Here is a 17702-nt window from a genome sequence, read left to right as displayed (position 1 = left end):
GTACAATAGTTCATTCATTACCTTGACAGGTCACATCACTTAGGCTATCCAGACGAATAAATTTCATCAGCTTGCAAATACTATCTCTGTTTCCACATAGAAGCCTCACATGCGCAATGTCTCCTTTAAATCTCACATCAACATTTTCATAAATCAGTGGGAACAAAAAACAAACCCATAAAAGGGGGGAAATACAATAGGTTTTCTCATTTATTCTTGAGTACTGCACAAAATGATTGCTTATCTGAAGAATTCTCTTTTTCTGCTTTTTAGTCTCTTGTAGTTTATGCAAAATGGTAATATTACATTTCTCCAAATGTTCAACAAGTAACCCAAACAAGTTCAGTTCATCTCTGTCCTTAATACTTTTGTACTGCATATTACAATATGAACATGAGTATGTACAACATACTGCAACAGCCATGGGTGTCTCATTTTTGATTTATCAGTAACATTGATACAACCAAGCCCTGTCTTCCCTCAGGTATGGCATCCATGATCAACACTTGTTCTTTCAAAAGACAGACAGCAAATGCTTCTGGGAAAACTACTTGAGAAGCCCTCAGAAAACTGGTAGCTAAAAAGGGATTTTTTTTTTTTTTCAAAGTTTCTGCAAAACATCTCATGCAATCAAACTGAATAACACCCCTATGCTAGATATATGTATATTAAATATACATAGATAACACACACAGAGAAGCATCCTTCAAAATTTAAAGTTATTAACTTAGGGACTGCAAGGATGAACATATGATTAAATGACTAGCACTTTAAATGCTGAGGTAGCAGTACTGCTAAAATCCATGCTGAGATTCAACTCTGCCTTCATTAGACAGATAAAGTCATCACTGTTGAAGTGTAAGATTGTCTTTTTGGCTACTATGTAATCAGGTTTCAAGTATGTACTGCTAATAACTGTGAATAATAAATTAATTCAAAGACTGGAGCTTACATGCAGATAGAAGACTGATGAGTGGTTCTTAAGAGGCCTGTTCTAGAGACAGGAAATCTCATACGCTTTTACTAAGTGCATTTATTCATTCTCACAAATCCTGAATGAGAACTTCACTATTTTCTGTTTTAAGTATACACGAAAGGAAATTTTAGGAAACAGTGACTTCTGAAACAAAGCGGAGACCAAATGAAGAACAGACACAGTTCCTCTTTTGTATACTCTGTTTTTAAGAAGTGGCAATTGATCCACTTTCAGTGATGTTTTTCTAATGCATGTTTCTCACTTAAACAAGACAGTTATTTTACTGCAAACCATGGTATTTCAAGATATTTTAAGATATTTACCTTTGCATCCTTTTTTGAGGATAAAATTTCTCACCCATGAAGAGTACAACCAAAATTCTCTCTTTGAGGTCTTCTGGTATGACGGCTTTGGTGGTGATTAGATATCTTATCTATGAATGAAATTCCTGCTGCTTCAGTAATAAGATTATTTTGGCATCTCTCCCCCAAACCTATTTTAATAAGTTCTCTATTCTCTTTTACCCCCAAAACACATGGGTGAAAAAAAAAGACAGGTGTCTAAGCAGTAATCCACAATTCCCACATTCAACGCTCTAAATGTGAATTATGTAAAAGTATGGTGAGCTACCTGGAAGGCAGAAGGGAGGACCCCACCTTAATTCTGCACGCATAAGATACAGGGGTTTTTCCTTACAAATGGATGTTTATACTTTGAAACCAAACACAATATTTGAGAGTTTATAACAAGAAAATATTTACTCAATTTCAGTGCACCTCTACAAGATTTCTCATATAGAGTATTACTATATTTATTACTAATAAATGCTACTATTTATTACATTAGCATTACAGTAAATGCCTTTTTGAGATGCTGCCTTTGCTTCTGTAAATTGGTACAACAGCATTGATTTACCCTGGAGCTAAACCAAATTATACCAGGAACAGTGTAATTCATTCTAGATTTGCAGAGATGATACAAATAGTATTTACTTTGAATCCAAACTGAGAACACATGAAAAAGAAAATCATTAAAGCAAACCTGTACAGCTTACTGTATTGCTCACAAAATCTGGGCAAAACAGAGAGAGCTATCACTAGGAGCCAAAGCCATTAAGTCTGTTAAAGGCAGTTGTGTCTGTGGTGTTTGCAATTGTTCACATCAATTTTTGTCAACTCCACTAGTTTCAGCAGACATGATGCAGTACAGGGGAATGCTTTCCATGAGGGAAAGACAGGAAGAGAGGGCAATGTGGTATTAAAATGTTAATATCTGCTTTCTAGAATGTTAATACCTACAAGAAAAGGGATCTTTTTCCCTCAAGTGAAGTTTTGCCACAGCATTTAATTCGGTAGTTAATTCTAATTTTAGTGAATTTTGCTTGCTACTTTCTATCATATAATAGGTTATGAAATAGTTCATAAAGTCCTTTTGCAGAAATTAACTGTATTTGTTGTGTTACAGTAGTTGCAACTAAAAAAACAGTATTTCCACACTGCTACAAAATAAGGCATTAAATGACAAACCAGTCTTCTGTGTGCTTAGAGAAGAACCAAGATTTTGCAGATATCTTATCTAATGAGGGAGAAGTCTTTCCTTCTTTTGAATTACTTTAAATAAATGCTATTTTCTTTGTTAAGAAGATACTGAATAAATTACACTAGTAATGTGCTTTTTAGATTAAATTAATCTAAACTCAATTAATATCATATATTCACAGACAACATAATAGACTAAGTCAAGATCAGTATTATGCCCCTTAAAGGATGAATAATTAAGTATTAGCTGCAATATGTACAAAAAACAGGGTTGGAGAAAATGCTTCTCTGACCACATAGCTGAGGTCCCCATTTATTCTGAAACCATTACAGATAATGTCTCAAAACTCAGACTACATCAAGGAAGAGGTATCCTTTTTTCCAGAACAATGTTTTAGTGCTGCATGCCAATTTCTCAAACAATTTGGATATGCAGTAACACATTGCTTCAAGGGAAAAAGATGTCCATGTATGTCCACATATGTCCATGAACACGTATGTCCACAAAGACGCAAGAGCATTTCAGTCGTACTATATTCAGTGCCAGTGATTACATGTTCTACTTGGCCTACAGAGGTTGCAATTTGGAGGTAAGATTCAGTATTATTTTCATTGCAAAACCAGCCATTAATTAGTTTATGTTACCAATTGATAAATTTTTCACCTTAAGCACTAAAACGGTTATTCTTGCCATGTGATCATAGGCACGATGCATTTAGTTTTGCTATACATTCTATATGTGACTAATACGTCTGTTCTAGAACAAGCAGCAGTCACAAGTATAGAGGTCATGTTAATGAGAACACAACTGCGCTGGGCAGGGCACGTCTCCAGGATGAAGGACCACTGCCTCCCTAAGATCTTGCTCTACGGTGAACTTGCCACCGGTTGCCGCATAAGAGGAGTCCCAAAGAGAAGATACAAGGACTCCCTGAAACAACATCTCAGCCTTGGCCATATTGATCACCATAACTGGTCTACTCTGGCCTCCAATCGGGAGGCCTGGAGACACACCATCTGTAACGCTGCTGCTTCCTTTGAGAACGCACGCAGGGTCACTCTTGAGGAGAAAAGACAATGCAGAAAGAATCGTATCTTGCCGATACCACCTAAGGAGTCTTTCTGCTGTGCCTTTTGCAACCTGCCCTGTCTATCTCATACTGGCCTTTTTAGCCACCAACACGCTTGTAGCAAATGTTGGCAGAGTTCTCCCCAAATCTTCGTTCGCAAAGCCTAGCCATGATGACATTCTTAAGATGATTTTATTCCTTTTTCAATTAAATTTGCATAACTAACTGAATTATGTTGAAGTATGGTGAGCTACCTAAAAGGCAAAAGGAAGGAGCCTTGTGGTTAAATATGTCACTTACAACCACAAATTAGTACAATCAGTTCTTTAAAAGGTGAGTCTGAGTTGAATTATTGCATCCTAGCATGAATTCAGCACTTTTAATATTAAGTGTGTAAAAATTAGAAAAAGAAAAAATATGAATACACTGCAGCCTATTATTTTCTTAAACATTGTAGATCACAAACCATAAAATTTATTAGAGATTCATAATCTGATTATAGATTACAGCTGCAGAATTACAGGATTTTATAGTTATGATCTGGTAGTCCAAATGCAAATTATTGTCTAGGTTGTTGCTGAAGGTTGATGTCAGCCAGCTTTCAAGCACCCATCTAGCCATTCTCTCATCCCTCCTCAACAACAGGCCAGAGGCAGAAAAGAAGATGGAGAAGATCACAGATCCTGATAAAGACAGGGAGATCACTTACCAACTACCAACATGGATAAAACAGGCATAACTTGGGGAAAATTAATTATTTGTAAATTAAGGTAGAACATTGAGAAACAGAGACAAAAACTAATCCATCTCCTCTTTCCAGGCTCCATTTCCCTCCTTCATTACAACTCTTGATTCCTTCCCCTACCTCTAAGGGAGATGGGGGAAATGCAGGTTTTGGTTGGTCTATAGACCACAACCAGTTCTTCCATGTCATTCCTTCCTCCTCAGTTTTCTGCATATGATCCAGCATGAGTTCTCTAAAAAATGCTCCAACATGGGTCCTTCCCGCAGGCTGAAGTCCCACATGGGCCCTCCACTTGTTGCAGTTCCTTATGGCTGTATCTGCCTGCTCCAATGTGGGTTTATCCATGGCTGCAGTCCGGGTAGCTCTCTGCTTTGGCATGTTTCTCCATGGGCAGCAGGGAAATACCTGCTCCACTACTGTTCCTGTCACAGGCTGCAGGGAAATATCTGCTCTGGCACTGTGCACCTCCTCCCCCTTCTTCTCTGACCTGGGTGCTCACAGGGTTGTTTCTCACACCTTTTTCCCCCACTCTGCTCTGTGGTGTACTGCCCTTTCTTAAATACATTTTCATAGAGGTGCCACCAGCCTGACTGAGGGGCTCAGCTGTGGGTGCAGTGGGTCCACTGGAGAAAAGTCTACACTAAGCTTAAACTGGGCACTCATACGGACAACCTGCAGCCTGGAATAAAGACCTTGAAGAAATATTTTTGTTTATTTACAGAACAAAATGTATACAAAATATAAAAATAGATTAACATATTCATTGAGGAACTCTAAATTTTATGCATAAATTCATTAGGGAACCAATAAACATACTCTATAAATCAATTACTTTGTGGTTATCCTCATTAAATGCTACTTATAAGTTAATAAGCTTGAAAAGCAATGACAAATTGCTGAAGTACATGCACAGGATTTTATTTTTTCCCTTATAAAGCAGCATGTCTAACTGAATGCTGCAGCTCTTGAAACAAGCTGGTAACATTCATGCAAAAAAACACTTTATCTTCTAGACTGCATGAGCAAGTACCTTCTGCTACAGGTTTTGAACTTGCCAGAAAAATGTAGACTTTATGAAGTTCAGCTGCTGAAGGTACTCTTGCTAAGTTTTAGGAACCCTCTCCTCCTTAAAATTAAGATGAAAACTTATTTGTATTACAGGATGACTTCCAGCTTCTTGGGAAATATTAATCAGAAACGACATCTATATATGTACATGTCATCATCATCATCATCATCATGGCTAGGCTTCGCAAACGAAGATTTGGGAAGGGCTTTACCCACGTTTGTTACGAGCACACTGGTGGCTAAAAAGACCAATACGAGACAGGTACCTCTGGTTGCAAAAGGCACAGCAGAAAGACTCCTTAGGTGGTGTGTTCTGCAAGGCACGAATCTTTCTGCGTTGTCTTTTCTTCTCAAGAGCGATCCTGCGTGCGTTCTCAAAAGCATCGGCAGTGTTATAGATAGTGTGTCTCCAGACTTCTCCAGACATGTACATATATGTACATGTGAGACACTGGATTACTGCACTGGCTCGGAACAACTCAGCTGCGGGTGTGGGGGGGACAGGTCGATTTTCACAGAGGTGAGGTAATGCCCTACCCCACACCTCAGCCCCTGTAGCCTCACCGAGCAACCCCAGAGCAGCTGTCAGTCAAAGGCAGCCGGGAGCACACCCACACCACGCCCCCTGGTACCTTTAATCCAGTCTCTGCTTGGCTGGCACAGTGGGAGCACCTCTCCCCATCCTGTCCTAGAGCGGCCACTGGGCCAGGAGTCCCGCCTGGGAGGAGCGGCCACAGGGGGGACAAAGCAGTAAAAACAGCAACGTGTGATCTCTTTCCGTCTGTGCTGGAGACCTTCCACCTGGCCACGTGGAAGCTGGACCCTCACAGGACGCCGGTGGTAACTATGATCTTCTCTTTTTCTCTCTCTTTCATTGTTCCTTCTTCTTCTGTTAATCTCCTTTCTTAATATATTGGGTAACTTGGAACCAAATGGGTTGGATTTTGCTAAGTTGTATGGGTTGGCATGTGCTAAGTCAATGCTTTGTGGAATGCTTTGTTTTGGTTGTATGTTACCCTTTAAACTTTTGCCAAGATCTCTTTTTTCCTAAAGTTTACCAATAAAGTACCTCTTTAGAAAATGTGTGCAGCGTTTCTCCTTTGCATTCTCTCTTAAAGTGTCAAAAGAACCAAAGGCTCTTCTAATATGTCCAGAGTGTGGATATTGTTGGAGCCTTGTGTATTTTTAAAGTAAAACACTTTGGTGAGCTTGTAGTTGGAGACTTGGGGTTTTACAGTACACACATACATATGTATGCACACACATTTATACACACAGATAACACACACAATAAAAATATATTGATACATTTGAGAATTATACTTAGGCTTTTGTGGCCTCTCAGTGTTTGAGGAGGTAAAACACATAACTGTGTTGCCACAGTTAGGAAGAGGCTGGGCAGCACTGGAGGAAGCTGTATCCTACACCAAAAAATACTTTAAATTTTGTGACTGGGTATGAGTGCTCCAGCATTTAACTCCATTTTTACCATGCTTTGGAAGACTGAAATGGTGGCCCCGTTTGTCATGTCACAGATATAGACTCCTTATGCTTTCATTTTCTGCAGCACAAAGGCTCAAAGTGCTGTTGCCCTATGTAATGATTTAAACAAAAATAAAAGCCACACACTTGCTCTATTCCCAGGCCAAAACTGAGATAAGATGACAAACTGTATCCCAGAGTACAGTAGTCATATCGGTATTATAAATACCTTTATTTTAAAGTAAAATATAGCCTGAATACATACTCAAACTTTATGCAGTATGGATGCATTAACTAAACATGGGTCAGTGGTCATTTCAACACACAGTCCTCTCACCTTCTCAGGACATACACAATTCACAGTGAAACTACCAGTTTTACCTTGAAAAATACTTAAAGCAATCTTTACCATTACACAAACACACAATTCCTTAGATAACCCTGGGATATTAATCCAGATTTTGTTAACTCCTTAAAACTTAGTTACAGTAAAGGAATCTACTTTCCCTTTGTAGAGATAATAAACAGATAAAGAAAGTAGTATTTCGAACAAAGAATGTCAGCCCATTTAAGGGATTCTCATTCTTTGGATTCCTTTTTCAAGGGAAACTTGAACCAAGCTCCAGGATATTAGTGTGCTTAATTCCTGATTCTTTGAGAATCATGAGCAATATCTAGCAAATTTCAATGCCCATGATTACACCCTTCCCCCCCAAAAAGGCAGTTTTCTGTATCCTCCAGCATGATTAACACACACGAGTAAGATCTCAGTACCAGTTCATCATGAGAAGACTTTTTAAACAAAATCCAAAAGAAATCGGCAACCAAATGTTACAAAACCAAAGTGTTACAGTATTAATCTTTCATCAAAGAGTAAGTTACTCTGCACTGCTGTGACAGTAGTATTAACTCCACAAACATAAAAAAATACACTTCACAAGACGGTGTGTGCTGATAGAGCACAGCTACCAGAAATTCTCCCCGTAGCAGTAAATAACCCTGTAGCCTGATGTTTAAGCAAACCTTCAACTATTTTAAAACCCAGTCACTCTGCAAAGAGAAACATCAATCACAGTAAGTCTTTAGACATTTTTTGTTGATTTTGGTCACTTAAGACTAATTCACCAAGGATTTGGAAGCCAGAGCACAGTTAAATGCCATCTCCATGATTGAATAAAAATGTGTATTAAGCAAATCAAGTCATACTCATGTTACAAACAGATCCTCAAGAGTTTTGTGCTGACACTCAGGCAATAAGAGAGCTAATGAGAACACCTATATTCTGCTCAGCACTGTTTAGGACACTAACAAATTAACTGTAGATGATTTGTCATTAAGTCCCTGCAGGAAGAAGCCACACTATTTAAGGGAGGTGGGCGAAGAAGAAAGACAGCATACTCATCTAAGGAACTCTTTGATCCCAGGCTGAACACTGGGATAATACTAAAAATTATACTATAAAAGCATTTAACAGGGAATAAGTTTAACCATTTTTCTCAGTTGCAATCATGTATTTTTGATGTATTGATAGGCACTTTAACCTTTATTCAGTAGTAATGATAGTACTGTTTGTTTTCAGTAGTAATGATAGTAATTTAAAAGAACAGTTTTGAAAAGGAATCAAAATGCCATTTGAAACAGAAGAACCACAACTGGTGGCTTCCTGCATTTTCACAAAAACAGTCAGTGGAGTCACAAAATGAAGGTTGAGTGGTAAGGAATGGGATTGGTTTTCTTCCTGTTTTCCTTTAATATATCTTATTAACTCACTCCTGCATCATTATGTCTTTGGAAGAGAGGAGGAAAGGTCATCAGTAGCCAGTAGCAGCACCAGATGGGAGCTGAAAATGGCACGTGTAGATTTCAGCTGTCAAATATTAGGTAAAATTTAACAAGTGTCAATATAAAACAATCTGCAGCTTTTTTAAATTAGCAAGGATAAATGAAGGGTTTTGAGAGCAATTTGAACTCTGTTATAGTATTATAGTTATACATAAAGTATTTCAAGTTGTTCAGTCTCACTGGTTCCCAGGTTAGCAGAGTTCTCAGCCATGCTCTGTGCTAAAACACAAAAGCAAAACAGCATTCTGTATTATGCTTGATCCACTCCCTCATAAAATTCCCTGATTTCTTTCCTCTATGGTTGTTAAACTTTTTGTGAAAGTAGACATCTTCAATAAAAGGACACTAAATAACAGTTGTCACTTATTTACTCTTATAAGTGGTATCCATGACTTGCCAATGTCTTACCAAGAATGAACGAAGACAAAAATGCAGAAACAATACAAGGAAGACTACAAAAATCATTTCTAGCCCCAACAAGACAGGGCTTTGAGTCCTAACTTTTGTGAGCTAGATGTGCCTCTCCCAAGCATCCTAAGCAGCAGGCTCTGTGTGAGAACTGTGTGTTTGAACTAAGAAGGAATTCACATATGTCCTCTCAGCCCACAAACAGGACTGAAAAAAAAAACCAAAACCCAAGGAAACCTTTCCTCCATAAGTGTGACTTCAGCAAATATGCTGCAAGAGCAGCCAACAACATTGTTGTCCTTTCTTTCTGAGAAGATCAGCTAACATTTAAGCATGGAAGATACCCAGGCCCACCCTTAGTCATTCCAAAATACCAGCCTATTTAATCAGCACAAATAACCCTTCTGGAATGCACACAGCCAGTCTACCAGTGCAGCCACACACCACCACCTCACACTGGCCTCTCAAATATTCTCATCCCCAGTGCAGAAGAGAATGCTGCATTGAGTGAAGAGCCAAGAGTAGGTAACAAAAGGGCCTATGGTACTTGACTTCATCTGTGTGCACATTTCTTTGACTTCTAGACCAGACAACTGCTGCAAACAGCTACAGCACACTGCCATGGCCCATCACCTTCATCATGCATCACAAACCAGGGAGGACAAATTTACCTACCATGTGGGTCACTATTTCATTAATGGGTATGGCCTTGTGTCTGCATGTGTGTCAAGTCACAATCTGAAGAGAGTAATTGGCTTTGTTCCTTAAAAGTAGACCACCATTTTCCTTCCCTCCTCTGCTTCCAGGGTCCTTGCTCTTGAACTGCTGGGAAATTCAGTCCTACTTACTGGCACTGAACTGACTTTTTAAAAATCCTATGGATTTTATTTAAATTACAGTAGTTAAAATATTAAGACCTAGCTGGTCTAATGATGGCTTACTATATAAAACAAAAAACCAGGAATGGAATATGTTCTTAGCTAATGAAACTCCTCTGACTTAAATTATGTTTGCTACCTCTTTTGTCCCTGTGGACACTACCTAATTTCCCCTTGCTCTTCTCTCATCTGATAGAGTGGAAGTTTTTCAGAGCAGGGACAGGCATTTATTATATGTATTAAAGGTCACCACTGAAACAATGAGGACATTTGACTGCTCATTCCAGCAGACATCACTTGCAGTAGCTGTATTTAAAACTAATAATGAGAAGACAGTTTGAAAGTGGTGTATTCCATTTTTGGAAAACTATATAAAGAACATAGTAAAACCACCTCACTCTGCCCTCTTGCACTGTTGGCAACTACATTAATTACTGATCAAGTATTCAGGTCCACTGGAAGACAACTTCCGTCTGGCCCATGGACTGCTTCGGCAGCAGCAGTGAATGCCACAGCCAGCATGACGCTGCCCAGCTGCTGTGGGCTCTCCCTTTGCGTGCCCAGGATTCCTCTTTCTGCAACAACTGCACAGTTACCCCAATCCAGCACCTTCTATTAAATCTTTTTAAGGGAAATGTAACATCAACCTCAAACATCCTCTGTTTGACTTAAAGTTGAAGGAATATGACAGGGGACAGGGAGAACCTTTACCAGTGCAAAAGCTACCAGTCTTGTACCAAGGAATAAAATTTCACCTTTTTGAAGGAAACAAACAAACAACAACAACAAAAACAAAAACAAAAACAAAAAAAACACACAAAAAAACACAAACAAAAAAAACAACCACAAAACCAAAACAAAGCCACAAAAACAACCACCAAAACCCTCAGGATTCTGAACGGCAATATTTGCAACAAATAAGTATTAAAGCAAGCATAAATTCAGAAAGCCTAGTTAGTAGTTACAACAATAGACAAAACATACAAATAAAAATTCCACCCTGTTAATGAAAGTTACCATGAACTAGCTTGACTTCCTCACCCTGAGGAACACTTAGTCTAAGACAATGGCTGTCTATTAGGGTACCCTGCACCTCCTGTATGCTGTTTGTACATACATTTCCTTTCACAGGGGGAGAAAGAATATGTAACCATAGAAAAGATGATTAAATACCAAAATCTCAGTTGATACAGAAGTGGAGTAAAACTACTGATGCTGTCACCATCTACTTGACCACCATCAGGGCCAGGGTCTCTTATTAAAGCCCAGCCAGATCTGACACTCAGGAGTGCTTCCAAGCTCTTTATAACACAGGCATGAGGGGGCAGTTAAGGGCAGAAGACCTCCTGGGAGATTGCTAGAGAAATGTCCCAGGCAGAGGAAGCCAGACTTGGCAGGGTCTGTGCCCATACTGTTCGTCCAAAGCGGACCTTGAAGCAAATTAGCCAGCCAACAATGCCTTTTTTTCCCCCGCCCTTCTTCAGAAGGAACTACTTCTCTATTGCTGGTAGGGATATTGAATTCATTAGCACATATGCAGTGTGAACAATCGGGAGACTTGAACCTGGGACTAAAGTGACAGCCAAATTATTTGATGCTAAAACACATTCAGTGAGGAACAGTGAAAGGGGTCAAGGAAGTACCAGGCCACTTGACATCAAAACAGTATCTGCGGTAGGAAGTGGAAGCAGAGCAGAGTAGCTTGCAGTGTTTTTATATCCTTTCCTTTATATGGCTGTGTTGGCACACTGGGATGTAGACGAGCATGTCCTGCTGGGAAAGGAAGAGATGTGACAGGACTGAGGAATCATGAGCCCAGGGCACGATCTCGCATGCTGAAGCAACTCCGACTGCTTTGCATTAAATGCACATGTCCGCACTCAGAGCCCCCCAAGCACACAGCAGCTCTGTCTACAGATGAAACATTTTCTTTTACAAAGACAAATAAGCAAAAGATTAGTTTAAAAGCCTACTACAACTGATGTGCAATAAAAACAAGTGATAAGCTTTAATTCTTAATTGATTCATCAGTCCAATAAGGGAAAAAGGTATTCCGAGCCTGAGAGCTTGTTTGTTTGTTTTCCAGCTACGTTCATTTAACAAATAAACAGATCTCTCTCTCCAGACCTTACTTATATTACTCCAGATTGGATACAAAGCTCTTCATCTTCAAAAACATTAAAAAACTAGCATTTAAAGAAAACAAATTATTAGGTTTTAACTCTGCAAAGCATGAACTGTCTTCCAGTACTAAGGATTAGTCAAATTCATCAATCTCTGGAAATAGCAAGCCTGCTCATTGAAACAGAGAGCACTTGAGAGACCTTCTCTGAGGAGAAAATTGTTATGACCGCCTGGTTGATGGGCCAGGATATTCCCCACCAGGTTCTCTGTCCAGCTGAAACATACTACATGGATTACCTGGAAACAAGCTACAAAACCAGCTTTATCCTTGTAAGGCCACACTACATTTCTGATGGGCTTATGGCTGCTCCAAATTGCACCTTACCATCTATGTTTATAAAAAGCTGTCTTGGCTGCTATAAACTACATGAGCACATAGCCAGTACACTCTGGCTACATCCTGTCTTCTCCTCTTCATCCACTGAAGGCCAAAGATGACTGTGGTATAAAGTGATTAAAGCATGCTTTCTCCACTAGGTAATATCTGAGTGGAATTTAATCCTACAGATACACATTCTAAAGTCAGAGTCATTTAGGTTGCAAGAACTTACTACAATAGTTTTTTGAAAACACTTGACACATTTTCTATCTTTGCCACCAAGTAAAAGTACTACTATTTCTTACAGAGATTATCTACAGAACGTCACAGAAATAAAGCTTTCTATAACCACTAGGAGTCTGTGGTTCTGATTTCCTTAAGGGTGTATTTTCTATAAAAAGTCTTGCTCCAGCACTAATTGCAAAATTAGGAAGAAGCTTAAAAGTAATTAGATTGGGGTGTTAAATCACTAATGTTCCTTAAATAAAACTCCTAATTAGGGCACATTGCATATTTATCTACAATCCAGATCTGACAAAGAGCACAAACATTCCCTTTCTAGCTGACATCCAGGACACTGCCAGAGAAATGTTATGCACTGACAGTACTTTCTTCAGGAAGGCTGGAGCCCTCACTTGACTTGCACATGTACAGGTAAGGACACCTACATCCCTCCACTTTGGTCCCAAAGCAGACTGGCATAGCAGAGAGAGTCAGGACTCTACATTCAGACACCTACCACCAGACTGTCATTCATCTCTCTCTTTTGATTGCATAGGAATCTTGGGCACTTGCTTAGATTAAGCTTCTGTGATGGGAGTTAGCTGCTGATACTATAAAAATATAAAATTATCTGGTCTTCCCTCCTCCGACATGGTATTTCTCAGATTAAGATAAATGCAGTTGGATAGATGCTTTTGTTTTATTACACCTAAATAAAACAGCACCTGACGTGAAGGCATCTCAACTGAGAATTGATCCACAATAAACTACTGCAATACAAACAGCAAAGATTTCTTCATAGTCCATTTACCCGAAACATACTTAACTGCTTCAAAACAAACTCCACAACTGTATTGACATTCCACACATCCTGCAGTCAGTCTTTCCAAACATTTTGTACCTTATTCTAACCTCAAAACAAAATAATCCATGATCCTAGCAAACTAGATGCACAGATCTTTAGGTATTGAAAGCAAAACCTTTTTTTTTTTTTAAATGCTTTACATCAGTTTATCAAATCCACTGAATACTGCTTCATGTGACAACAGAATTTCTATTTGCAAGGAATACTGCACTCCCAGTTTGAGACTGAGCATCATAAAAACTACTATGTCTTCTGAACCCCAAGCAGTATCTTTGTCACCTGGATTTTACTGCCTGATGAGGTTCAGTCATATGCTTGTGCCACAGCTACATCATACCTTAGGTACCTACAAGAAATCCTTGCACACCTCTGGGACAACGCTAGCTTCTAGCATCTCACTACAGGCTGAAATCATACTACCCAATTTCCTTTTGACAAATCTTTGAGCAGTTCATTGCCAGATATATTCACACAACAAACCCAGCTTTGCCAACTTAGCCATTTTCACTGAGGGAGGAAAAAGAAAGCTTTAACCGATTTACAAAATAACTTCAAATACCTTTCAGCTGCTACAAGAAATGTGGTATTCTGGAGAAATTTGTATTTTTCATCCAGAACTTACTCTTTCTCCCACCAACTCAGATGAGAGTGGCTTAAGCCTAGAAGGACCAGATAAATAGTCACTGTGTTAGCCAAGCTAATATCTCTGAGTCAACACAGCTCTCAGCCTTGCACTGCTGGGGATGCATGTGCTCTTCCATGTTTTCGAGCCCAGTGAAGTTAAGATTTGATACCTATCCTAGACACAGATTCATTTCAGAAAGGAACAAGCCATATTTAGCATGTCTGGAATTAACCAGGTACTCCTCTACGTATGATCCAAAAATCACAGTTAAGTCAACCCCCTCTAAAACCATTTACTTGCATGGCTCGCCTTCATGATCCCAAATATTTCAGGGAAGAGAAAAATCTTTCCCTGAGTAAACAGATGTAATGTTTGCATTAGCACTTCCAGGAATCAGGGAGAGTGCTATTTTAAAGTGGATCATTTAGAAAGAAGTAATAAAAACTAAAATTCATAATCCAACTCCCCTCTTCTGCGTATGTGATAAGACAGACCAGGAATATATACACTTACAGGCATGTGTAAGTTTATTGATAATTTATTAATTATTAATATTAATTAATTATTAATATTAATTATTTATTAATAACTAGTCGACAAAAAGGCTGTGCAAATAGCCATATACACACACATATTAATGTCTATTTGATTGCTGTGAAATGCCTCTAAGAAGCTAAATGAATTAACAGCTAGGCTTAGCACCACATGAAACACACACCTTAGGGAAAATTAACAAATCTAAGTGCAAAGGTTAGAGTGAGCTGCCTGCCAGGCTGTTTCTTTCATCTTACTAAGCCAAAAAACTATTTGTCATCTTTTTCAGAAAGATGCAACAAACTGTATTTCACACAGACTTGGCAGAGTCTTAAACCAGCAAGTCTGGCCCACAAAATGGTAAGTATCCCCAGTAGCTGCTGTTGTTGCCAACATGTGAAAATACAACATTCCCGGAGATCATCAACTGCATCCCCAATTACTGCTAATTTTGTGCAGGATTGTAACATTTTTCTATGTTCATTAGCTACAATTACCTGAATAACAGTTAGTAGGGGAAAGAAGACGAAGTGGAAAAAACAGGGAATGTGCAAGTGAGGTTTGCCTCACTTTGTAAAAAGCCAACACGCAAGATTAACTTGAGATAGCACTGACAGACTGTACAAAGTGGCTTTGGACCATGATGCTTGTTTGGCGTGCATTTTTCTGTTTTGTTTTTGTCGTGGCTTTTTTAACTCCAATGAGAATTTTGCTATTTTGTCACTTTTTATAGAACTGCACAAAAAAAGAATTCATGTTCATGAAAATCTGAATAAAAGCATTATTCAGATTGGAAGAGTGTTATTTGTTGTATCTCACAATTGAACAAAAAACCCCTCTCTGTGTATATGTGTACATGTATATTCAAACTACAAATTTAAGTACTTTTTTTTGTGAAACAAACACACAGAAATCACTCTGAAATAATTTGTTGGTGAAACAGAAGAGGCTCATGTTCAAATCTGTAATTCATCTCGTTCAAGTGTCCCATTTATTATGGCCATTTACCTCATGTTGACTTAGTAAGAGCTTCCATGTCTAAGCTAAGAAACCATTCCCTTCCAAAAGAGGAAAAATGTGGTTGAAACTGCTGCTCTGACTGTCATTTCATGACAAAAATTTCTTAAGACAGCTTTAACCTAGATGTCTATTTTCCTTGGTATGACACCCTGCAAAACCATGGTATTTTATAGATACCTTCAAGAAAGGCTCTGAATTTAGCACTAAAATCTTGTTTTACACGGGTGTATGCCAAATGCTTTTCATCTCATTATCCTGGTTTGAAATAACCGTACTACTTAAAAGTAGCATAATATCAGTAAAAAATGCAAGAGCTCTTTCAAAGTAGCACAATAAACCACTGTTATCATGATGGTCAGTTGCCTCAAACACTACAAATTCCAAGCAACTCAAGCTCCATTTAATTCCTACTGTACAATTACAGAATATATGATATCCTAGGAATGTTTATTTAAAGAATTTTGTACCCTTCCAGTTGGAAGTATTTTGGTCTTCCATTTCAAAAATTGTTGATGTTTATTCATTTTACATATTAAATACATGTTCTGCATACTACACCTCAAACATTATTGCTAGTACTTAGAAAATTATTCCATAATCAGGAAAGGTTCAATTCATAATGAAAAAGTTTTATAACAGAGACAAAATATATAAAGCCAGTTACAGTCTGGGAACTTTGAGCTCTGGCTTAACCTATGTAATATTAGACAAATGGCTTCCCCTCTATTCCTTCCTCTTACAAATTGCTCGCTGTACCTGTGTCATCGCTTGAGGCCAGGCGCTGGCTTTCTCTTTGTATAATGTGATTTACAGCTGGGATTTCTGAATGCTGCTACAACACAAAATCACTGCAATGGTTCAGAGCTCTGCTTACCAATCACCCTAATCCCAGTCTTCACCAGTACTTTTAATGGCACCCCTGCTGTTTCCGAACAATAGCCCAGTCAAGAGAACTTGTCCCATCGCTTTGAACCTACTGTACACATATACACATATATGTACTATGCCTTTTTTTTTTTTTTTACCCTCAGGTCACATCTCAGATGCTGGCAATGAAGTCGAAAATGTTTTTACACCCACAAAATCATTTCCAAAATAAAACATCACGTAATAAGCTACTACTTCAGCACTGCCCTCTCATTTTTGGTAGTGATTATAGTGAGTCTAGCCAGGATTCCATAAGCAGAATACATGGAGAATAGAAAGCTCAAGAGAATAGTCTCTTATAAAGTTGTGGGAACAGGAGCCGAGAAACCATGCTCTGCCTGAGGTTCTGCCCAGAAACAGCCCACAGCAGGAGACGAAAGTTCCTAAACTCACTGTACAAACACCTAAATTGCATCATAACCCCCTTTCTGAAACACATGGGATTATCCTGACACATTATTCCCTATCTTTCCGGAGGGAAGGAAAAATCGTATTTCTCCAGAGCAAGCCTCCAGAGCAGGCTCCCACGGCCAGCAAGCCCAGCCCGGGTGTAAAGCCAGGCATTTTGGTATCCAACCTCATAGATGCAAGTTACCAACTGCGAAACTCGGGCGCAGAGAGCGCTCCAGCCCGGCACAGCGGTACAGGGGTTCAGGAGCCACCTGAGGCGAGCTGGTGCTGGAAACGAGCGTGAACATTACTAACATTGCTCTGAAGTCCTTCTGTCACCCATTCGGTAGGCACACTCCCACAAAACACTGGGATTTAACCGACTGACACTACCAATGAAAGAAAACGTTTATCAGAAAATCGCCACCCAGCTGCCTGTCAGCACTGATTTCCACCAGCTCACGGCAATCTCTCCGCCCCAAACGGGGGGCTCGGGAAGGGCAACGGCGTGTCCACAAAGGGGCTCCTTTAAGGAAAAGTGCTCATCTGACAGAGCCTGGGTTAGTGTTCTCACCTCTGCACACAATGAGAGCGGGCAGAGCCCAGCAC

Source organism: Manacus vitellinus, unplaced genomic scaffold, assembly GCF_001715985.3.
Source record: "Manacus vitellinus isolate BGI_N305 unplaced genomic scaffold, ASM171598v3 scaffold_7_pilon, whole genome shotgun sequence".
Classification (NCBI taxonomy): domain Eukaryota; kingdom Metazoa; phylum Chordata; class Aves; order Passeriformes; family Pipridae; genus Manacus; species Manacus vitellinus.
The sequence above is the reverse complement of the archived record's forward strand: the minus strand, read 5'-3'. Positions refer to the sequence as shown.